General features: G+C 39.9%; 1 protein-coding gene across 1 annotated transcript in view; it reads left to right on the top strand.

Annotated features, from left to right (window-relative positions):
- The first annotated feature begins 390 nt into the window (after nt 1–390).
- Nucleotides 391–25,319, top strand: part of LOC129775239 (chondroadherin) — a 157,810-nt gene continuing 132,881 nt past the window's right edge. The window contains exon 1 of the mRNA XM_055779718.1: nt 391–1,306. The gene's annotated coding sequence lies outside the window, so the exon portion shown is untranslated. The remainder of the gene's footprint in view (nt 1,307–25,319) is intronic.

The raw sequence follows: 25,319 nt of genomic DNA, 5'->3' as shown, positions 1-25,319 counted from the left end.
TCCAGCAGCGGCATCCTTTCGCTTCGCCAGCGGGATAGAAATACATCTCCCCTCCGACCCGTCCTCCGTCCTTCTGCTTCCCACGCAGCCCATCAACCCACCTGTCGCCAATCTGCCTCCTTTCACATCCCGACCGACTTCCAGTGGTCATATGTTTTTATCCGAGCACAAACGCTGGAAAATCATCCGAGCACCGCGGTACGAAGTATCTTCCAGTGGAAGACCTGCGCACCTATCAGTTCCGAACCGGGGCCGAATTCGTAGCGAACTCGTAGCGAAGAAAATTTCTACCATCGCGGGGTCAACCAAGGAATTCCCACAAAACGGCTCAACCCAAGTCGGGGTGCGAACTTTTTTTGGCCAGTTAGTTATTTAGAGCCCTCAACTCGCGTCGGACGCGTTCCTGGCAGCTCTCGTTGTGCGGTGGGTTCAGACTCGTTCGCGCGAGCCTTCTGTTCGTTGACAGGTTGTGTGCACAATAGTGTTGCGTGTGTGATTCAGAATTTTACGATCGGGCGAAGGGTTGTGAACCGTGGGAAAAAGAGCGGCTGCTGATTTGGTTTGCTCTCGGTGAACAGTGGGATTAAGGCTGCAATTCGGCGATATTAGTGGAGCAGATTCAGCGCGGCTCCAGGCGCCGTTCGGCGGTGTTGTTTATTACTTTGGCGCACACCGCTCGAAACGAACTGACCACCGGAACGATTGCTAAAATTTATACACATAGTCAACACGCGGGAGGTGAAGCCGCAGTGGTGAGCTATGATGAATGGTGCAGTGACCGGGACGTTCCGGATGCCCGGAACGCTGTTGTGGCACAGTGTTTGAAGTGTTGAACGGGCGTTTTAGTCGACCTGACGGACGGACGGTTTTATCACGGTTCCGAAAGCGCCGGGAACGTACGGCAAGCGTCGAACGTGTTATCTGTCGATAATTTATTAACTAGACCACTCGTGGTGGTCGCGGCTGAGTCCGACTATTGTGCCATCATCAGAGGCCAGCGAAAGGTCCGTTCGCATAGAATGCGAGAGTGAAGATTGAGTGAGCACACAAGGTGTACTACTACTCAAAGGATAGTTAGTAGTGGTTGATGAAAGATATTGGAAGTTGAGCCAGCGCTAATCTGGCCTTGTTGGTGGGGTGTGAATGTCGGTGGCGATGTTGCTCGGTGTGAGAGTGCAAGCGAGGATCAATTGGCAGGGTCGTGTTTCCGAGTGCTAACTCGGATACGGGTGGTGAGCTGCAGCATCAGCATAGCTGGAAGTTTCGCGCGGACAAAAGGAACGAGGAAGGAACGGAAGAACAAAAGGTCTGCATTTTTTTTTCTCGTTTGATATATTCTGCCGGCGCGCTGGGATGATTCGTCCTTCATTTCCGGCCGGATGAGAGCTGGCTTTAAAAAAGATTAGGGTGATTGAAAGAACGGGTGGTGTTCAACCAAAATATTCAAGAAATAACTGACCATAAGCTTGTAGGTTATTCAGCGTGTGCTTATTCAATTACTAGCTAACCCAGCGAATTTTCCCTTTTTCCTTCAGAGTTTTCCGAAAATTTTCAATTGTCATGTTTGGTTGGAATATTTTTGGTTGAAATATGAGTAATATTTTTATGTGACCCCCTGTCCATTCCAGAGGAGGGAGGGGTGTCAAACCATTATAGAAACATTTCTCATACCCAAAAACCCTCACATCCCAAATCTGTGCCTGATTATTTTTCGAGTTATGCCGAAATTAGTGTTTCATTTGTATGGCAGCAGAAACATTTATTGCTCCCTAAAACTTCCAAATGCAAATTTTGGGTTAAATTTGATTGATTAGTTCTCGAGTTATGCAAACCCTCTCTTCCCCTTCCTCTGAAACCACCACATGCACAATTTTGGTTCCATTTGCTTGATTGATTCTCGAGTAATGTAGTAATTGAAGATGAAGAATTGGAGGTTTTACTCGATTAAGATCCATCACAAAAGCAACAAGAACTTGCAGATACACTTGGAGTAGCTCAGCAAACCATATCCGATCGTTTAGAAGCAATGGAAATGATCCGAAAGATAGGACATTGGGTGCCGTATGAATTGAAGCCACGAGACATCGAACGCCGTCTAAAAGAAAGGGTTTTTTGCATCGAATCGTTACTGGTGATGAAAAGTGGGTCCATTACGACAATCCTAAACGTCGGGCAACGTATAGATACCCCGGCCATGCATCAACATCGACGGCCGCGCGGAATATTCACGGCCAGAAGGTTATGCTGTCTATTTGGTGGGACCAGCAGGGTGTGGTGTACTATGAGCAGCTAAAACCGAATGAAACCATTAGGGGGGACCTCTACCGACGATAAATAATGCGTTTGAGCCGTGCACTGAAGGAAAAACGGCCACAATACGAGCAAAGACACAAAAAAGTTATTTCGCAGCACGACAATGCTCGGCCGCATGTCGCGAACGCGTTCAAAACATGTTTGAAATGGGAGATCCTATCCCATCCGCCGTATTCTCCAGACATTGCTCCGTCCGATTGCTATCTTTTTCGATCGATGCAACATGGCCTGGTTGACCAGCACTTCACCAATTTTGATGAAGTCAAAAAATCGATCGATTCGTGGTTAGCCGACCGATTATTTCCACAAAGGGACCTTTGAATTACCAGAAAGATGGGAAAAAGTTGTGGCTAGCGATGGGCAATACTTTGAATATTAAATTTGTCACCATTTTTGCAGAATAAAGCATTAATTTTTGAAAAAAACGAATAAACTTACCAGTACTCTTATTATATATTTTTGTCGATATCTTCCAATTGATGAAATTTTGTGGTGTTTAACACGAGTTGGTTGACTGAGAAGAGGCGTAAAAGATAAGTAATATCAAATATCAAAGTAATAATGAAGAGTACACAATCGACAAAAAGAAAAATCCACTCCCAATATAGACCAACACATCATTGATTGCGAACACCATGTTTTCATGATTTCGTTGATTTTTTAAATGCATCAAAGTAACCAACGATTTACCCAATAAAGTAACTTACCTCTAATTCGACATATCGAGGCACCACTCAGTGTCACCTTAGGTACACGATTATGATCTGTAATTGGACATTCGTGTTATCAGTGGTACAGTGTCGACGTCTGGTGGCGACTTTCAATCTGGGGTCAGAGATGAGATGTCGAATTAGAGGAAACTTACTGTACCTAGTTTAGTATGACACATTTCATGTTTTCAATAAAAGTAAACAAAAACAAAACAAATTTTTTGAACAAATAATTAGTAGTCAATCACCCCCTTTTTGATATCACTTACATCTGTTTAGGAATACTTCCAATGAAGCTTCGAACGTGTTGTGGGTCTTAATAGTCCCAAGCCTTTTGCAGAGCTACCCTTTTGTTTGTCACACATATTTTGTACACCTTGTTGTCGAAGATAGCCCAACGACATTCAATTGGGCTCAAATCGTTACTCTGAAGTGCCCATTCCATGGGGTTTGATGAAGGTCGATTGTAAGAACCCTTGTGTTTTTAGACGTATGACTACGTCTTTCATTTTTGCACCGGGGTGTAAGTTCAATGTTTCGAAAACGAGAGAGTGACACTTAGAGTGCAAGGTTTTGCACGTTAAAACCTCTTTTCCGGTTGAACGGAGTGGTTTGATAATCATTTCATTCGGAAGACAAAATGCCCAAAAGTTACATGATTGTTACTTATTGACCCGAAAACTTGTTCCAATAGCTTGAAAATTACATTGAAAATAGGCCATTGAAATCAAACAAATCCTTATATAAGCTGGCTCCCGCTTAGAAATCCGTTTAATTGTTATTGCAATGTGAGATGCGGCAGGTCACGCTGAACCGCCTATGCATTATGCTTTTCTCTCCCGATTACATTCTATTTCTGCAGCCGAATTGAACGAAGCATTTAACGAAAATCGAGATATCGATGATAATATGATACCGATAGGTGCCATTGACTATGGAATTGATAGTGAACAACACGAAATGTTTGGCATGCTGTAGTGGATATTTCACCGTATTGTTCAAATCACATTGAAGAAAGCAGAATTATAAAATTATTTGTTTACGAATGCCGCAATCGATCGTCGTTTCCAACTGATGGGATGAGGGTATTATATTTGCTGTGTAATTCCGAAGAGCAATTCATTCCTTTTTTAATGACGAGGATGGTCATGCTCACCCGCCTATTCATGATGTCCTTCTCTCCCAATTCCATTTCTTTCCTGCAGCCGGACTGAACGGAGCCGTATTGTTTGGTGAAAACAGAAGTTCTACGATCGAATGCTCACTAATGCCGCTATCCGACGATGATCCCAATTGCCGGGACTTGGGGAGGGGGTATTACTTGCGCTGGATATTTCCGAGGAGCAATAGATTCCTCCATTGAGCGTTAATAATTCTTTTCCGGTTAAACGAAGTGGTATGATAATCACTTGGGATGTCTAGGAGCTATATATTTGCTACTTATTGAAAGCTAGCCCAGGGTTAGTCTTACGTTCACCTTGCGGTTATATCACATATATAACCCATTTCTAGTTTTTTGTCGGATATTTTGGTGAAACGTATGAGTAACAATCTTCCAGTTCCATTTTCACGCCGACCCTTTCAATTTTTTGCAGAAAAATGTCGATATACCCTTCTACCGTCATAATGATACTGATTTGAGCTAAATTTCTGACAACCGAACCATGGGATACAGTTTCAAACTATAGTAGGGGAAGTGGGGGCATAGTGGTCACCCTAAGGAATATGCTCATTTCCAGCGCCCACATACCGCTTCAATTCCCGTTTCTCGAAGAATATTATAGTTCAACTCATTGTTTTTCAAGATAGCAAACGGCTTTTACTATAAAAATTCAAAATAGTACACTTTTCATCATTGGAAAAAAAGGTGAAAAATCAAACTTTTTTTTGCTTGGAGGTAAAGTGGTCACCTTTTGGGGGCAAAGTGGTCACTCACACATATCAAGCTAAATGGGATATATTTATGCGTTTTTTCGTCCAAATTTGTTCATATCATATTTGTTATAGTAGGTACATGCATGAAATAAGCTTGGCCTATTCACCTAGAGTCTCAATTTAAATTTTCTCTTGCATACACAAACGTAGTAAGGAACACATAACGTTTCGCATAATGAGGCTTGGTTTAGCTGGAGTGGCATATTTATCCAGGGTCAAAGCCACAAAAGGATCTTCTTCAAGAGCAGAATGTGATGAAGTATATCAGCTTTAGTAAACAGAACATTGTAAGTTGTTATTCACCTATGACCACTTTGCCCCCAAACATGAAAATAATTTCTATGCTTATTAATCGCTGAGATTGAACAAAATATCTGTTCACCTCTCCTAGAATATGTGAACAGTCGTCCAAACGTATGATTTGTCCAACATATCAGATTGAATAAACTAAATTTCACGAGAAATTCTTTAGATACCATGCGCACAGAACTACAGTCGAATGGCTATCGAGAGAGTAATTTCTGTTTTTATTTGTATTTTGACATGCGACAGCTCTACTGAAGTACAGGGTGACTCAAAAGTCATTAAATTCTTCAAACATAAGGTGACTACCAATACGGCGTCCATAGTCAATAGTTATACAACCAAACAAGCAGGTGACCACTTTGCCCCCCATGACCAATTTGCCCCCACTACCCCTAATTCCTCCGCCGTGTTTCATGGTCGGTTGGAGATGTCTGTCCTGGAGGTCACAGCTTCATAATTTATTTGCCAAACTCTTAGCCGTCGTTTCTTACTAAATAGCTCGAACTTTGACTCGTCCGATGAGATGACATGCTTCCAGTATTTCAGCAGTTTGTTTATATGATTTCTTGCGAAGGGAAGTCGTTTTTGTTATTGACCTCAATCATCGGTCGCTTCCTAGCAAAACAGCTCTTCAGATCGCGTTCTGCAATGCGTCATCGAGTAGTGCGATCAGAAATCAACAGATCCAGCTTATCTTTTATTGTACGAATGATTCTAATGGGGCTGTGTAACATTTACTCTTTTATATATATTTTTTGGAGCATCATTATTGTATTTTTAATCATTTGTTTGCACCAATCGACAACATTTTTTTTGTTTATTTGGATTCTGTCGAAATATTTGGGATCTTTTTCACTGCAAAATTATTATGCCGATAGAAGTAATGCCTAAGGCTACCAAAATAATATGAATGGTTTCGCTTGAACAACATCCACTAGAAGATAATATATGTTCATCCACGATTCCATGGTATTCATTACTCGCAAACTGTTTACGCCATTCATCAGACGGCGGTTGGCAGATACGACTGCTGCAACGCCAGAGCCATGGCAAATTATGCAACGGTGTCATCCGAATTGACTTGATGCGATAGTGCCGCAAACTTGCACCATCAGACCATAGACAACAACTGAGCGCTAAGCGTCGCGAGTCTCATCTAACCCCTTTGTATGTAGGTACGTATGCAAACAACAGTTGCATCCTATCTTCGGCAGTCTCTCCCGCCGGTGCAGTCATGTTTTTTTACACCGTCATCAGCAGCGTGTGCAGCACACCGTATGGTTACCGTTTGTTACAGCAGCCAACAAAGCGTGGGGCTGTCGGATTTTCGAGTTCGGAAGGGTACGGTATGCAAACACTTTGTTCATCAATTATTCATATTGGTGGTCCTGGCTTTGCGCACCTTTCCGACCGAACAGAGCAGTGCATGCAGTTCGATGTGATGCGCCGAAACGCTCCCGGTACTCTCGATCGTACTGCTGCCGGTGATATTTATTATGCTAACTGCATTTAAACATGAGGAGCAGCACTTTCGTAACTCATTCGAACCCTGTTGCCCCATCCACAGGATGAGTCGGTTACGCTCGGAGTATGAGGGCATGGGACATGTACGAAAGCCGGTGCTGCAGATGCAGTGTAAATTCAGAAATGTTATACATCATTTGCGAGCATAGTGAATTGATTTAATGGCTGCATTAATTGTACGACTCTAGCTTTATCGATTGCAGTCGTTTGGATAGAGTTGATGCATTCGCAGGAAAACTCCTAGTCGAGAGCTTCCGGAGCACCATCCTTCAGCACGGGATCACATAAATTATTTATTTCGTCTATGCAATCGCATCATAGGAACAACATCAGAAGTTCGTGTTTACCGTGCTCTGTCGTCTGTCTATGCTCCACCATTGGCAGATGAAGTTGGATATGCAATGCAAAGAGCATCATATAAGTACGCTCGCTTTGGATTGAAATTGTGGCAAACAACTAAAGAAGTTTCCCCTTAAACGGGGAACGAATGTTTGTTTGTTCAGAACTTCAACCTCGAACCAACATTTTCTAAAAACATTGTTTTGAAAATATAAGCGTCCAACATACTTCGCTTGATTTCGTACCTCGCTCTCATTAATTACACATCTTCGAAGGCGTCATGGAAAACAAACGCCGATATTGATTTTGACGAAATTATAATTACCCCATTTCGCCAACAATTGAAAAATTTCTCTATTTTCCCGACAGGTGGGAGGTAACCTAGCCCACGCTTCCTTCTGCCTTGCGAACGCACAACGCCGCAGAGCAAACCCTCACACCGAGCCTTCCAAAAGTTATTTCAATTTATCGCAAACCGGTCCGATCCACGATTCCCGATAAGAGGATAAGGGGTGGACCCTTCCCGTAAATCACCGTTCGTGGCCGCTGTTCATTTGATTATGGTTCGGGGGAATCTCTGGCTGCGCACGAGAGGAAGAGACGGACTTCACGAAAACGAACATATTTTAAAAACCGCTTCGCGGAAACCGTCGCAGCCGACAATAACGATCTCGAATTGAAAAGCGTAATCAAAACAGATTTTCATTAATTTAAATTCTATTATAATAGCACACTTCATTTTTATGAGCCGCTTCGGGGCAAGTGGAGGTGAACAAAAAAAAAGACACCCCAGACAAGCGATTGCATCTCAACTTTGAGTGCTTTACAACGGAAAAGTGCTACGAAAATGATAGCCCAATCAGTAAGGGTTCATGCCATTCGGATGTAACCATCCTGTGCGATGATTATCTCAGCAGCAAGATGATGGCAGAGCGAAAAGTGTGAAATCATAGTAGATATTTGTGTCAAGTACCTGTATCTGATGTATGAAAAATCCAGATTTAAATTACATTTGAATGAAGCAGCATGAAAAATAACAAAGACCGTACTCGAAAAAAAAACAACAGACCGAAATGATCTCCAAAATTTCATTTTAAGTCAGATGTTTTTAAAACTCTCAGGGAATGAATGAACACATTTTAGCTGTGTTTTTACAAAGTTGGGTTATATAACTTCCTCTCCTAGGCTAAAGCCTGCACCTTGGATCTAACGCTACCCATCGAATCCTGTGCAACACTTGTTCTATTTTTCATACACACTTTCTTCAAATCCTAATCGTATTTGAAGATCATCCATGTTTTTCGGAGCTTGTCCTTCACAATCGCCGAGATGTTTTCTTTTGGATGAGGTTCTGGCGAGTTTGGCGGATTTGCTTCCTTCGGCACAAAACAGCATCGTTGGTTTCGTACTACTCCATCACCGGTTTTGCGTAATGCGTAATTTTGCGATACGGCCAAAACAGAGTGTCACCTTCGCGGGACCGGACGAAGGGCAAAAGGTGCTTCTGTGGACATTCCTCTTCATATATTTGGTCGTTAATGGTGCCGGTCGTTATGTATGGCTTGCTAAATTCGCCACACCCACGGATCGCCTACCACACCAAGTACTTCTTAGCAAAGTTGTGGAACATCTCCGGAACATCCAGGTTTTCGAATCGAAGCGTACGGATTGCGCTTGAAGTAATTACTCACCTTCCTCGCCTTCACGGGGTCGGTCGTCTTCGTTCTTCTTTCGCTGCCTGCTCGTCGCTGGGTCGTCTGGGTCTCCTTGAACGATGTTACCACCAGGGCCCGAAATCTTGAAAAATGAAAATCGAATCTCCTCTCAGTAGCATCGCTTCAAGTAGGCCTACTCCGGCGTTCGTCGTCAAAATTATTTGGATTGACTAGAAAATGAAATGACGAGCGTTGAGAGCGAGGATGACTGATGAACTATTCTAGTCAATGGTTATTCTAATTGACGTGACTAATGAATACATATCTTCCTCTTCATTCAACTAACTTCAATTCTCACTTCTACTCCCCCTGACATGAATATTGTTACCCGCGTACACAATCTTATTTTTACGTCCATATGAAGTGAAGCGAAAACTTGATTTCTGACGCAAAAAAGTAGTACACCAATAATGGACGGTTTACTGTCTATCCACCGTGAACTCAATTCAACGAACTTAGACTGTTATCCAGTATGCTATGAAGGTCCTCACGTTAGCATTAGTAAGTAGCGTGCAGTTTAAGAGGAATTCTTAATCAAATTTTAGGTCACTTTGTCTCCGAGTTCAATTTTGTGAAAAAAACATACAACAAAACGGATTTATATCAACAAAATTCACGAATTTGTCAGTGTTTCTGAACAAAACACTGCACACTATTTTATACGTGTGAGTTATTTTCGTGTACGATTCAAAAACATATAGCTCACCTGTAGTATATGTCAAACCACGCTGAACTCAAACATCGATACATGCATACGTGATACATGAGAGAGAGAAACGAATTCATTTTGAGGGGAGTCACGTCAATATGCTTTGAAGTCCATTTGACGGGGAAGAATGAAATGCGCTAGTCGAGTCGAAAAGTGAGATAGCAACTAAACGTCCGAATCACTGTTGAGTCATGTTGACGGAGAAACTGCCGGAAGAAGCCAAAACTAATTTCCAATTAAATGCGAAGACGAATTTCTTCATAGTCTGCTGACTATCCACAGTTGAATATTATTTTGCCGAACCCTGGTTACCACACAGGACATGGTCGAATGGTCGATTCTCAATTGCTTCGCGATCCACCTGTGGAAAGATCTGAACCGAAACAACCGCAACCGCTGTGGAACAAAATTTTCACCTTACACGAGATTTGTGTCCATATTGCCAATACACGTAGCGTACTCAGTATGCATCGCGAACATTCTTCTCGTGTTAGAAACAGTGCGGCCCAGGCGTTTGTACTGTTGTTCCCCCATCATCATTATCTGTTTGAAAACACATAAAATCAATAAATCTTACACAAACAATCACCACTTAACGGTTCGAAATCAGATGCGGTACTTACTATCTAATATTTCTCTTTCGCTTAGCGTCTACCCGTCAGTGCGAGCTCTGCACTATGATTGCTTCGTGCATATTCTGGGAATGAATTTTGCATGTCCGTCTAACACAGTAGCAAGAGTAGTAGTAGAGTTCCTTTTTTGCTCATCAATAATAAAAACATGTTACTTTAATATAGAGAAGATATAAACGAATTTATAAAAAAAAATATGTATATATATATATATATATATATATATATATATATATATATATATATATATATATATATATATATATATATATATATATATATATATATATATATATATATATTATATATATACAGAGAAAACATATTTGAAATGGAAAAGGTAATTTTCTTTTATAATTTTAACTTTCTGAGTGTTTATTCAACCCAATGCGAATTCTAATTGGAATAACACCTATTACTGTATGTAGAGTAGGGTGGCAGCGAAAATGGTCATGTAAATTTTTTTTTCAAATTCAAAAACCGACCATGTACCTTTTTTTATTGGCCCAAAAAATTACCTGTGCAAAGTTTCAGCTCAATCGGACATGATTTAGGGATGCCACAAAGCTCTCAAAGTTTTGATTTTTTGATTCTCGAAGGAAATTTAGAAAATAGATTTTTTTTTCGATGCCAAATGAGTTAAAAATGCATAAAACGTCGAGATCTAGTGTTCTCTCGAAAAAAAATTTTTGGGCGGAAATCGACTTTTGGGGCTTAACCTAAGTCGGCAAAAAATCAGAACTGAGTGCTTCGAGGCACCCCTAAATCATGTCCAAAATGGGCTGAAATTTTGCATAGGTCATTTTTTGGGCCAACAAACAAAATGTACATGGTCGGTTCTTTAAATTCGATAATTATTTTTTTCCATACTTTCATTGCCTCTCACGCAAGACCCAAAAAGTCGATTTTCGGCCGAACATTTTTTTTCGAGATGACACCAGATCTCGACGTTTCATGCATTTTTAAGTCATGTATCATGTCAGGTGGTCAAATACTCCGTTTTCTAGGTCTGATAACCTACATAACTTATCTGACGAAAGTTTTTTGACTACGTCTTACATTAAGGGTTCCAATTCAAAAAACAGGTGACGTTTTTATGGAATAAAGTTAACGTTAATAACTATTTTTGCTGCGAACAGATTTTAACAATTTGCACGCCAATCGAGTCGGAAATTTTCCAAGATTTGTTTGATATGTTATACATTACAATCACATAGTCTGTATATGGTTTAAATTCATGAAACTTGGAAGCATTCCCATTTCCCCATACATTTGTTCTGTCCGTTTGTGTGCTTTCCCGAACAGAGCTGTCAATAACGGGAAACTTATGTAGCCGCTAGAATAGAAACGAAGGGGGATAGCGGAAAGAGAATATTTGTGAAGTAAACTTCACTCTTGCATAGTAAGTAAGCTGTCACTAGCGTATAATTATTGCATCTCCTCTGGGAAAAATTCTCAGAATCTTTCTGTGCCCGAATCAACAAAGGTCGCTCGTTTTGTGTTTTATGTTTCCCCTCGAGCTGTAAACGCCATCCGAGATGATAAACCATCAAATAAAAAAAAATGGGTAGTCCTACATCCTAAGCGGTCGTGTCTCGGAAACAATCCCTGGAATTTTTTGAACTACTAAAAGCAACCACTAAGCAGTTGGACCAACTTAATTGTCTTGTCTTAATTTTGATGCAATTTTAACGCTCAAACGAATTGCTTCACGCATCAGTCTGCAGAAATGGCATGAATACAGCTAGCTTAATTCCGATACCCTACACAATCGGAGGATCTCTCTTTCTCACTATCTCTCGAAACGTTTAACACTCACATTATCGAAATCGACGAAGTATGCAATTCGATTCCGAAGAAAAGTTTAAATTGCATTACGTAGCGTCAGAGCTCCAGGGTTCTCGGAAGGCGGGGGCAGAAAAAGAAAAAAATCGCAGATCATTCGAATCCAAAGAAGACAAGAGACAAGAGAGTGATGTCTTTGGCAAAAATTGAAATTCAACCAGCGAAAACGGACCGTGAGAAGCTTTTTCTGCGAGAGGATGTTGGATAAGGAAAGTCAGGGAGCCAGCATGTGAAAGCGCAGCAAATAAACATGGACCAGGCGTGGAGAAAAATTGGAGACTGTGAAAGGAGGAGCGTGTGATAGATACAAAGTGACAGATAGACAGATGTGCGCTTGTGTGTGTATGTGCCAGTGTATGTGTTCAGCGGTGGCCGATACGTTGGTCGGGTTTGAACCATCTGGAACGGGACAAACCCCGGGGTCGGAGGGTTGTTGAAGTTGAAAAATAAATCCAAAGTGCAGTCGGAGGAGAAAAAGCGGTTGAATAAGCGATTTTTCGCTTTCTCGCTTTCGAGCTGTGATGATTGTGTCGATTGTGTTTTTTTTCCATCGGGCTGGGTTTCCAACGCTAAGGGTTGAAATTGACGGCTGCACAGTTGTCGAGTGGCTGCTTTCGAGGGATGCAACTGAAGCTGAATCGAATAATTAAACTGAGCTTTTTTTGTAAGAAGAATTTATCAATCAATCAGTCTGCAACAAAAACTTCCTACACAATTGACTCTAAATTTGACTCCACTGCCTTTCACCAGCGGATTGTTGCTATAGAAGTTAAAAAGCCAACCACATGCGGTTTACGGTATCCGGAGCTAATTAGCAGGTATGTGTTGCAGTTGATGACTTGATTTCCCTCTTCACTTGAAAAAAGCCATACTTTCCAAATAAAGTTATCTCAGCTTAAGCAAATACTGAGACAGGAGCGGATAGACTTTGAAAAGAAGCGCTCAACAGAATATTTTCCGAACCATCCCTGGCGCGTTATCGCAATAAATAAATACATACTGATAAAGGAGGAAACGAGCGCCACTCTGCACTGCTGTGCACTGTGGTTTCCTTCGGTGGCAAGTTGGGAAGGTGTTTATGCCTCGCACTGAGAAGGCGTCAGCCGGGAAACGACGATAGCGAAAAGTTATTCAACCCTGCAGCACAGCCACAAACACACATCCTTTCTACTCGGCATCCCGTCGGTAGATGATCTGCCAGTTGGCTCTATTTGCTCTTTAACCCAACCGAGATTATCACAAGCTGTATCGGTACCAGCCAATGTTTACCGAACGTCAGGAGAGTGAGCGCATGAGGTATGAGGGAGCACCCTAGACGGTCCACAGGAGTGGAAGAGTAACTTGTTGGGTGGGGTGAACGTCTGCTTATTCATGACGTTCTTCAAGCCGCCAAAGGCGCCCAGATTCGTCCCATAAAACAGCAGGTGACAAATAGTGTCCCAGTTGGGACAGGTTGACCTTCCGGGGTGGCTTCGAAGTGGTGAGATTTGGCAATCAATGAGGTTAAAGTCTGCTTCATTTAATATTGGAACACAAACAATTGCGTGTAGTTCAGTCATTTATTAACGAATTCATAATTTGTTTTTCATACAAATGTAGCATTTTCTTTACTCTTTCATAAAAAAAAAATAAAAAATTATTCATTGCTGTTTCGAAGAAATTCTCGTACTTTTCCCGTAATACGGCACATTAGGCGGCGCACACCCTTTTCGTCCACCGTTTTGGCGATTTGATTCCGCCAGTTCTTCATTTGAGTCATGTTCCTAACAAGTTTTCCCTTTGCCTTAAGCCTCCGCTTCGTGATTGCCCAGTATTTCTCTATCGGCCGGAACTGGGGGCAGTTTGGGGGGTTGAGGTCCTTCGGTATTACGCTGACCCCGTTAGTTGCGTACCATTCCATAACCGTTTTGCTGTAATGGCAGCTTGCGAGGACCGGCCAAAACATTACTGGACGGTCGTGGGCACGAATAAACGGCAGAATCCGTTTCTGTAGGCACTCTTTTTTGTAGACTTCTGATGTCATTGTCTTGTCAGTGAGAAATACTTTGGTTTTCTGTCCACAACTGCATATCCCCTGCCAAATCATGTACTTGCGGGCGAATTTATCCGCAAACACGAACTTAAATTTTGCAGGTACATCCCCCCGAGCCGTCGCCAAATAAAATTTTTGACCTGGGATTTGCCCAAAGTCCGCCTTCACGTAGGTCTCATCGTCCATCAGAATACATCCGTCGAACTTAGTCAGCACTTGGTCGTACAGCTTTCGAGCACGGATTCTGGCCACATTGTTCTGCTTCAGCGTCCGATTTGGCTGTTTGCTGGCTCGGAATGACCTTATTCCTTCCCGGAGACGAATTCGTCGCACCGTACTGTGAGCGGCCTGGAACTTATTGGCCAAATCGCGGTCTGAAAGATTGGGATTCCTCTTGACGGCCTTGATGACTTTCCCACGCAGTTTCCGGTCGACAGTTCCACTCCGACGCTTCGAATGCGGCTTCCGAGCCGTCGTCAATATTTCCTTGTACTGCTTGATAACACGCCATTCGGTATTTCTGGGCATTTTAAGCTGTTTAGCTAGCTTAGATGCCGACAACAATGGATTTTCAAGAAAACTGTGCACAATTTTATCTCTCCGTTCGGCTTCCATGGCGGTTGTTTACAAAATGCTATCGTTTGGTGTTATGACATAAATACATGGTGAAAGGTAATGAATTTCCCGACTCGTGGGTGAAAAAAGTTTCCAAATCCGTCCACTAGGAGCGCCACAATGAGCAAAAGAATTTGTTCCAATATTAAATGAAGCAGACTTTATTTACATCGGTAACACCCATTTTGGGTTTGCTTTCATTTTGAACATCTACATTATAAGTTAATAAAGGTTCACGATAATACTAAAATTCATTGGCAATATTATTAGGGGGGAAAGTAGTAATAATGGCGATCATATGACAGGAAATTATCTCGTTTTCGATTTTCCAAAGTTACTAACATACATAGGAATAAAAAACTAGGGGTGGGTTATATCTGTTATATCATTTGTTTGAAGTTTCATCTGAATCAATTCTCAATGAATGAATTTTTATTGTTTTATGAAAAGTCTAAGCAAGTACAACCATAGAATTTTTCTCGTGCATGCTCTACGGATGTATTCTGAGGTGAAAAATTTTGCACGTTCGTACAATACGGTAGAAAAATAGAAACGGGATTGGCCAGAGCGAGTATAATTGGCCCATCGAACAATCATGATAGATGTAGATTTTTTGTGATTTCAATAGTTTATTTTCAAAACAAATTGTGAGCTGTTGAAACAAATTTTTGGATACGTATATAACAAACATCACTCATATACCTTGTTATTTGTCAAACCACTTCCCTCATTGAAAATATCCAGCGGTAATTATATCCCCTCTACTAACCCCCCGTCCCCTTACTTTTTTACTTTTGTGCTACTAGGTGAAGCACTGTGATCTCCTCATCAATCCCGTTTCTCTGATTCCGCTCATTTAACACTTCACTCAGCCGGCAAAGATATGTTAGGTTGGGGGCAAAGAAATCACGCTTAACTTTTCAATAAGACCTATCTGTTTTGATCGATTCGCTTCATCGACATTCTCTACCGTTAATAACTCATATCAGAAGTATAGAACGGAACGAAACTAAAAATTTGTCTTCAAGGCCGTGGTATTCGAAAGAGAAAGTGAAGTGAAAAAAGTGATTTTTCGGATCACCCTAAAACGAAAATGGTCACCCTAATGAAAAAATAAAAAAAAAAGTACGGGTCTAATTGTTTGCGACAAAGAACAAATCTACCATTTTTCACGAAAATCTGAAAACTACTATATCGGTTTGGCATTGAATGGCTGTAATGAGGCTTGGTTTTGGTTGGGGTGGTGTGTTTTTCCTTGGTCAAAGCCAAAGAAGGAACCTTTTTAAGAATAGAAGTTGATGAGGTATTCAGGCAATAACTTGAAGTATCGTTTGTTTCACTTCGAGAACATTCACTGCCCAAAATGAGTTCAAATTAGAGATGAATCGGATATCCGGTATCCGGCTTATCCGGCCGGATACCGCAGTGACCTACTATCCGGCAGAATACCGGATATTAGAAAAAAAAAAAATCAATAATTTCTTATTAACACAAGATAAATCATATTTTTTCAAAATTAAATTATATTGACTCATAACATAAGTTCATTAACACTATTACTTTTATTATAATTGTTTTAACCGACCGATTAAGCTTTGCATCGTACGCCATGTCAGCTTCAGAGAACAGTCTTTCTTTGTAAACACTACTGTAAGGAGCTGAAAGATAAGCTCTATTAAATCTTGCCAATTGGGGTACTGCTTAGAGTTTAATGACTATCAAACATAAGGAACTTGATTGCGATCCAATCGAAATGTTTTCGCATAACTGTCGATTTCGTTAGCAATTGGATATTTTACTGAACGTGACGATGACTATCATTTTCATTTGTTACTTCGTTGGAACAGTCTCAAAAAGTGTGGTGAGCTTCGCGTATGAGGTTTAATTTAGTTTCGTATCTTTTGCTTCGTTTAATTGGATTTGTGTCGAAGTAAGTGTACCAACTCCCAGATTATTATCCCTGAAGACAGTTTTTTAATCTTGAGAGAAAATATTTGATTGATGTTCTTTGTTTGTTTGAATTCGTAGTACTTACTCTAACTCGATTAGTATTAAAATTATTTCAATATATCCACAATAATTTCGTCATGGTGATAAAAAATCCTTGACAGAAAAAAATGTGTTCAATATTTTTTTGCAGAAAACATGAGTGGGCGATATTCATTTTATACCGAATATTAAACCATAGTTCATAGTGTTTATTACTTCCTAAAATATAATCGTTTATTAGATTAATGCACATATGCTGTTTCTCCTACTTTTGTATTCGCAATAAAGATCCGGATATCCGGCCGTCGTATATCCGGCTATCCGGCCGCGCTAGTTCAAATACACGAAAATCTTTAACGCTAAAAATAAATTGGACATAATTCAAAAGTTCGAAAAGGCTACAAAATGACAACATTGTCTAATAAATTCAATTTGCCGCACAATGCAAATTCATTCATCATAAAAAATATGGACTAGAGTCGTGAAAAGGGTAAGAAAAATGGCTTCAATGATGTTCAATTGGTATATTTTGTCTGACGATGAGATAAAAAAAATCAATCATTCAATCAGGGGTATTGAATGTATTGAATTAATTAAAAAAACATTCAAAAAATCAGGGCAACAATTTTAACAATGAAACTATAAGCCCACCCTCTCAAAACCAACAGGCAGGTGCTTTTCATATTATCTATGAATATCTATCCGAGATACGACCGCTTAGGACGTAGGATTACGCAATGTTTTTTTTTTAATTTGTTGGTTTATCATTTCGGATATTATTTGCGAATACATCGAAATTTCAGAAATAACTCTTTAGTAAAAGTTCCGGAGACACTGAAAAGGTTTAATAGCTTGCGTAGTTTTGTAGAATCATTTCGAGAAGAAACGATTCTTCCTTGCCTTTGCGAGAACAATACTCTAATTGGTCATATGTTGCCATTTGTTTCTTTATATCAATGCATGCATTGTACTGAGTATTTAACGAGAGGCATCTTCCGTGCATCGCCATTCAATGAGCATCAAGCACGTGTCTAACAAATGCACACAGTTGCAGCGATAAAAATGAAACATCGCGAGAATGACCGTTTATGGAAAATCGTTTCTCGACTCTCGGTCAAAGCCGTCAACAAAGCTAGGAGCTTGTTGCATAAGAACAGATATTATTACAATTATTCTCTTTCCGCTATCCCCCTTCGATGTTTCTATTCTAGCGGCTGCATAAGTTGCCCGTTATTGACAGCTCTATTCGGGAAAGCACACAAATGGACAGAACAAATGTATGAGGAAATGGGAATGCTCCCAATTTTCATCAATTTAAACCATATACAGACTTTGGGATTGTAATGTATAACATATCAAACAAATCTTAGAAAAAATTCCGATTCGACTGGTATGTAAATCGTTAAAATCCGTTCGCAGCAAAAATAGTTATTAACGTTAACTTTATTTCATAAAAACGTGACGTTTTCTGATTTGGCACCACTAATGTAAGACGTAGTCCTACGTCAAAAAAAAAAAACAATTAACAAATCACCCTTTTTTCTTTCTAGAAAAAAAAATTATCGGACGAATGAGCTGATTTTCATATTCATTGTTTAATGTTTTTTGTTCCAAGATGGTTAGACTAATTTAATTATTTTGCGTGAGCTTGGGCTCTCTATAACGACAATCTTTTATAGCGACAATTCTCTGTGACGACGGTCCATTGCGATGTCAATATAGAGTGCTTCCACTGTAATCGAGTCTAACCTGTAATAAAGAAATCGTTGTCCTACGTCGACAATTCTGTCCTGCAACGGACACCACTCTCTATAATTTTTATCAATCCAATGAATATTAACCTTCCTCGAACTTTTATTCGAGATATAGATATAAAATAACGTCTTCCGGATCAACCCCCGAATGTCATTTCCCTTCCTAGCTGACAAACGTTTTGATTCCCCCAGGAGCACAAGAAAGGCGAAAGGCGAGCGAAACGAGCACTGACGCCGCCGGGGAAACTAGCTTTCAACACGCTGCACGACGGTCCCCGTATGAGGCTAGGAATGGGGATCCTTTTACCTTTCATTTACGACGCAAATCATCTTGAGAGGCGGCTCGCTCCTTCGTCCTTTCTGTTCGTTCGTTCGCAGCTCCAATCGTGGGAACAATAATGTGGCGATATGCATAAGTATACCGAAGTGGCGCTGAGTGTGCACGAAAAACGAGGTGAAGAAAGTTAAATTTACTGTTATGAACTTTTATCATGCAAAATTCCTCCGAAAGGATCGTTCCTTTGGAGGAGGTGTTCAATGTGTGTATGTGTGTTTTTGGTGTGCCGTAGAAATAATGGCGACGACTTCTTGCTTGGTTCCAACGGTGGATAATAGAACTACGCATTCCGGCAATCGGAAGGCAACGGGGCGTCCCGAGTTATTGAACAACAATGAACTCAAGTGACGATTGAATTTATTGGATTAGATTTATTGCTTTTTTGTGGATGATAGGAAGTCTGGTTCTCGGCATGGGGCTTTCTTCGTACCGAACTTGACTGAAATGTGATACAAATGGGAATTGAAATGGGGCTTTTATGCGGATGTAGATTGATGGCCGCAATTAAATTGACTTCATCGAAACCGCAGGCGGTCTTCTGTTACGAAAGGGTAAACGTCATGGCATAAATGTAATTAATTGATTATTAATTTGTGACTCATGATATGCGACTCCGAGTTAATGAATTCCAATTACGAAGGATTCGATGTATCTCTTTCATTCACGTTCCGATTTTTTCTTCTGGTTAAAATAAAATGAATTCATGGAAAAATGTGGTAAGATCAAGCAACAATTGCGACTTGTTGCCTATGGAAAATCTTTTGTGCTGCTCCCATTCCCATCTCTGCGGAGAGCTGGAAGTGTTTCCACTTTCCAAGCTGGTTATACGAAGTGTGCCATTTACCATATTACTTCAACCGGAGAACTGCATAAGTTTTACGAACAACAAAAAAACTGCCGCACGATGTTGACACCGAATGGCGATGGCTATGACGCTTGTCATGCCAGTCTCAAAGCAACTTCCGGCGCAGACCTCGTTTGCCTCGTTTGTTCCCGTGTCCTGAAAGTTCACGTCATCGGTGGTGTCTAGCCATGCTTCGTCGATGGAAACGACCGAAGGGGGAAGACTTCCACCCTTCGCGGGCTACTTTTCATATTTATGGCGAGGCTAGATTGAACTATAAAACGGAAAATTCATCGCATTAATATTAATCAGCAAGCGTACGACGGGAGGTACTCTAGCACGAGAAAGGAACAGCACTTTCGGTACTCTTGCGAAGCCATGAATATGCTTCCGGCCTCATTGAACTCACTTTCGATTACCCCTTTATTAAGACTTGCTCCTACTTTGCGTTGCAAACAGAGCGAAGTTGTATTCCGGAGTTCTTTAACCCAATATCATTGCATGTGCATAATTTTCTAATGAGGGAAATTGAATTATTAATTTAAATTGACATTACAGCCTTCGAATCACTTTGAAGGGTGGAGCGATCAAAATTTGGCCAACATAAATTTGATGTATTTGTTTTGAGTGAGCAATTGAAAAACCTGCGCGCAATCCCCATTTTGAAGGTGTGTCCGTGTAAAATTGTTTCTTTTATTTTTAACTAGCTGACCCGGCAAACTTCGTCCCGCCCAAAAATTATTTATCGTTATCACATCCACGTTTTCTCACTAAGCGCACGTTCATGGGTCCAATCGCAGAACTGTTTATTGATTAATCTTCTCATCTACCCATTAAAATTATTTTTTACTATAAAATTCCAGTACTTCTACCAAAGCTCGACATTATAATATCAGATTATTTTCAGACCCGATTCTCGTGCAAGATTTTCCATCCACTTGCAAATAACATGTTTCAGAAAATATGATAGAATAAAGACAGCCCTAAATCGGACAATTCCTTCATCGAGTTCTGCTCTTATCAACACATCCGGCGATCCTTTTGACGTAGAAGTACGTCTTTCATTAAGGGTGCCAAATCAGAAAACAGGTCACGTTTTTATGAAATAAAATTAACGTTAATAACTATTTTTGCCGCGCACGGATTTTCGTGATTTACATACCAAACGAATCGGAAATTCCCTAATATTTGTTTGATATGCTATACATTACAATCCCATGGTGTGTAAATAGATAAAATTCATGAAAACTATAAGCGTTTCCATTTTCCTATACATTTGTTCTGTCCATTTGTGTGCTTTCCTGAACAGAGCTGTCAATAACGGACAACTTATCGACGAGCAACGAAGGGGAAATCGTAAGACTTAAAGTCTCCGTGAACAAAAGAGAAAAAGAAGAAGAAGAACGAAGGGGAATATTTGCCTAGAGTATAAACAGTGGATCTCGCTGAGGCAAACTTCCATTCTTCGTGAGGACACCGACTGAACAACATCGTTACTGGGCGAGCTGGACGGTGGAGGATCGAATGCCTTTCTCAAGGCAATGAGAGTGGAGGAGTAATACGAGAAAAAAGTAAAGTTTTCCAAGGGCCTTTTTGAAGGTTAGAAACGAATGAACTGATGAAGTTTAAAGTCTCACATGTCTTAGTTTCGGATTGAGCTGTGGACGCGACCAAATTACTGACTGATCACTGCATCAAACTGACGCCATTGCATTAGGGTTCTGATCTACACAATCATGTGGGGAATCATCAAGCTAGGTTATCGTCAGCTCACCAAGAAAATCAATATTCTGGAATTTTGTCTGTGATTTGGTTTCGCATAACGGTAGCAAAACTCTCTCCACAAAGGATGACAGCTAAGCTGATCTGGGCCGGCAATATTAACAAAAAAGGCTTCTGTTGAGAAGAGCGCAAAACGGAGATAAGTGTGTGTATATTTAATTGCTTCAAGCCATCGATATATGGATATTTATGTGCGTATGTGCGTGCGTTTTAACATTTTGCGCTGCGGGTGAACATGTCGATTCGAACGTGGCGACAACGTGCGCTTGGATATAAGTAATGAATCTCTGCTGAGGCAAATATTCAGCCTTTCTCCAAGTAGTTGACATTGTTTGTTTTCCGTCATTGCATTGTGCCTTTGACATTGCATCAATGCATTGAATTGACGCTATGGTGAAGCAGGTGTTAAGGTTGTGCACCAAAAAATTATTTGGGGAATACCAGGTTATTCAATAAGTTATAATAAGTTATTAACTTATTTAGGTTCGCGTGTCAGTTGCAAAACTTCCTTCAACTAGGATTGCATTTGCGCTAATCTTGATCATAATGAAGCAGTGCTACTTTTTTCGAGGTTTTTGAGATTAATAGAAAGAGTTTATTTCGTTTATTTAGTCACCAAGAAAGTTAATGTCGTTCTGGAATTTTGTACGTGATTTGGTTTCTCTTGCCAGTAGCAAACCTTTCTCCACTAAGGATGATAACTGCGCTTACCTCGAGGATGTATTGTTCTGCGAGGACAAGAATGAATCATCAAACAATAATCGTCAAATGATTTCACGAGAAACAAATTATTTCAGGGCGACCAAACTGGTAGAATGGTTATTTCTAAATTTTCGTAGCATTTTAAAATAATATTCACAATTAAAAACAATCGACTTGAATCAAACTACAGCGTAGTTCTACGTCAACAATGCGGTCGTGTCTTGGACATAACCTCCTATAACTTTTTTTTGTATAGATAGAATAAGATATAGGAGGGCGTTTCATCACATTAAAATACATTTCCAGTTTCGAACAAATATCAATTTCTCTAGCGCAAATATCAAATGGACTAACAGCACTTGTCACTATGTAATTGTAGAACATATGGGAATTTATTTTTTCGAATTTTCCCTTTTTCCTTCAGAGTTTTCCGAAAATTTTCAATTGTCATGTTTGATTGGAATATTTTTGGTTGAGATACGTGTATTAATTTTACGGGACCCCCTCTCCATTCCAGAGGAGGCAGGGGTGTCATACCATTATAGAAACATTTCTCATTCCCAAAAAAACCTCGAGTTATGCAGAAGTTTGTGTTTCGTTTGTCTGGCAGCCCTCCCTAGAGAATGGGGGAGAAGTGTATTCACCAAAGAAACCTCTCGTGCCCCGTAAAACCTTCACATGCCAAATTTGGCTCCATTTGCTTGATTAGTTTTCGAGTTATGCAGAAATCTGTGTTTCATTTGTATGACAACCCACCCTAAGAGAGCGGGAGAAGTGTCTAACCACCATAGAAATACTTATTGCATCCTAAACCCTCCACATGTCAAATTTGGTTTCGTGTAATTATTAATTCTCGTGTAATACAGAAATTTGTGTTTCATTTGTCTGGCAGCCCCCTCTTAAAGATGGGGGTGGAGAGTCCAATCACCATAGAAACATTTTTTGCACCCTTAAACCTCAATATGCATAATTTGGTATCATTTGCTTGATTAATTCCCGAGTAATATAGAAATTTGTGTTTAATTTGTGTGGCAGTCCCCCCTTAGAGAGGGAGGAGGAGTCTTAAACTATCACGAAAGCCTTCTCCGGTCCCAAAAACCCCTACATACTAATTTTCATGTTGATCGGTTCAGTTGTTTCTGAGTCTATAAGAATCAGACAGACACACAGAAAGACAGACAGAGAGACAGAAAGACGGACAGAAATTCATTTATATATATATATATATATATATATATATATATATATATATATATATATATATATATATATATATATATATATATATATATATATATATATTTGAAGTTTTAACGAAACAGATACAATTTTTATTTCATAAATCAGTTTATCATAGCTCTAATAAAATGTACGTCAATATTATAACAAAATTATAAAAAAGTAGAAAGATCTGTGCCTACACCTAGAATTAATTTGAGTACATGTTCTGGCATCCCGATTTATTACATAAAATGAGCCTAAAAATAACAGAAAAGGCGCTACACTCCCATACTGGTATACTGGTATCATTTGTATGATATATTTGCTATGGCAATATAAGAGCAATATGAGCGAGCGAAAGAAGAGACACATTGTAAATAAGCATAAGATCGCCGTGGTTCAAGGCTCCTACAGAAGAAGCGCACATTTAACTTTTCGCATGCTTTGCCACATACACGGCCCAGACCGAAATAGATATAAATTCACGTTTATGCTCCCACTTTTACTCCTAGAAAACACTTTTCAACTTCATTTTATAATGAATTGTAATAATCACACCTTTATGCAACAGCACCAGCGGCTATGTGAAGAGCGTGGTCGTGTAAAACAGCCTTGGTTCGATTCCCGTTGACATTGTTTGGATTTTTTTTTTTGAGTTCAATCCCAGAAGAGATGGAAAAAGAAACAACAAAGAGATGTCTGCTCACATACACACAAACAACTTGAAGCTTTTGAAACAGATGATTTATTTTGCTCATTTCACCCTTCAGAACACGAAAAATCATTTTTTCTGCCAACGCTTGAAGTAGCTTGAAGTAGGACTGTGATTGTTAGGAACAATTGCTTTTGAATGAAGTTCTCTTTCAGTACTCCAAATGGTTGCCCTCAGTCTTCCGAAAAACAATTTCACATGTGTACGCGATGTTCAAATTTAATGTTTTTGCTTACACGAACATGCTTTTCGCTAGTGTTTAGTGTTTATTCCAAACACGCCCAATGAAACACAAATATAAACATGTAGAGATTGTCGTTGTCTCAGTATTCATTGCTTTTCGTTTCAATTCATGCAATTATTCCTCCTATCACATTTCTCTGTAGAATACTTTTTTACAGAGACTAAATAGAAATTTAGTTTATATTGCATTTATTGCATGAACTCAGAGGCTATAAGTCACCTCACTGCCTCAACATTTCCGCGCCTTTTATTATTTTCATCTGATCTAAAATGTATAGAAAAGCCATAAGTGAGGATTGGAATGTAAAAAGTCACAGGAGGGCTGTATCCGAGACACGACCGCATAGTTGACGTAGGATTCCGTTAGACTATCTGTTGATTTTGGATATGTTTGAAGAATTACATCGTTAAACTCTTTGATAATGATTTGGTGGCCCTGAAAAGGACCGTTTTGTTTGGTTGTTGGGTTTTGTATGTTAACTCCACCAGTGTTTGTCGAGAAAAAGATAGCAGAAGGATGGGAAACATGCTTTGAATGGTGCGTATCAGATAAAAGATACCGAAGTGGAACGAGATATGATAAAAAGCGCCCTCTGTTATCCTAAACGAGATGCCTCCTGTGATATGTATGGATGAAATAAAGAAAAAAAAACTCACCAATGTAATATAAGATAATTACCAATACCGAACACAATCATAATTTTTCTCATCAGTAAAAACATGTTACTATATTAATAGAGAAAACATATTTGAAATGGAAAAGGTTTTTTTTATAGTTTTTAATTTCTGAGTGTTTATTCAATCCAATGCGAATTTTAATCGGACTAACAACACCTAATACTATATGTAGAGGATATGGGAAATAATTTTTTCTAATATTTCTTCTGAATCTTCTTTTCCAATTTTTCTTGCCGTATAAACTTCCCTTGGGTGAAAATGAACACAACAAAACAGACAGCTTAAACCAAACGACCCGTTCTCGAGCGGGAACAAACCTTGGTTTTTAATTTTAGGAAATTAAAATACATCGTTTCATATGTCAAGTCATTTTTAACACAAC

The sequence above is a fragment of the Toxorhynchites rutilus genome, chromosome 1 (genome assembly GCF_029784135.1).
Source record: "Toxorhynchites rutilus septentrionalis strain SRP chromosome 1, ASM2978413v1, whole genome shotgun sequence".
Taxonomy (NCBI): Eukaryota; Metazoa; Arthropoda; class Insecta; order Diptera; family Culicidae; genus Toxorhynchites; species Toxorhynchites rutilus.
This window is presented reverse-complemented; position numbering and strand designations above follow the sequence as displayed.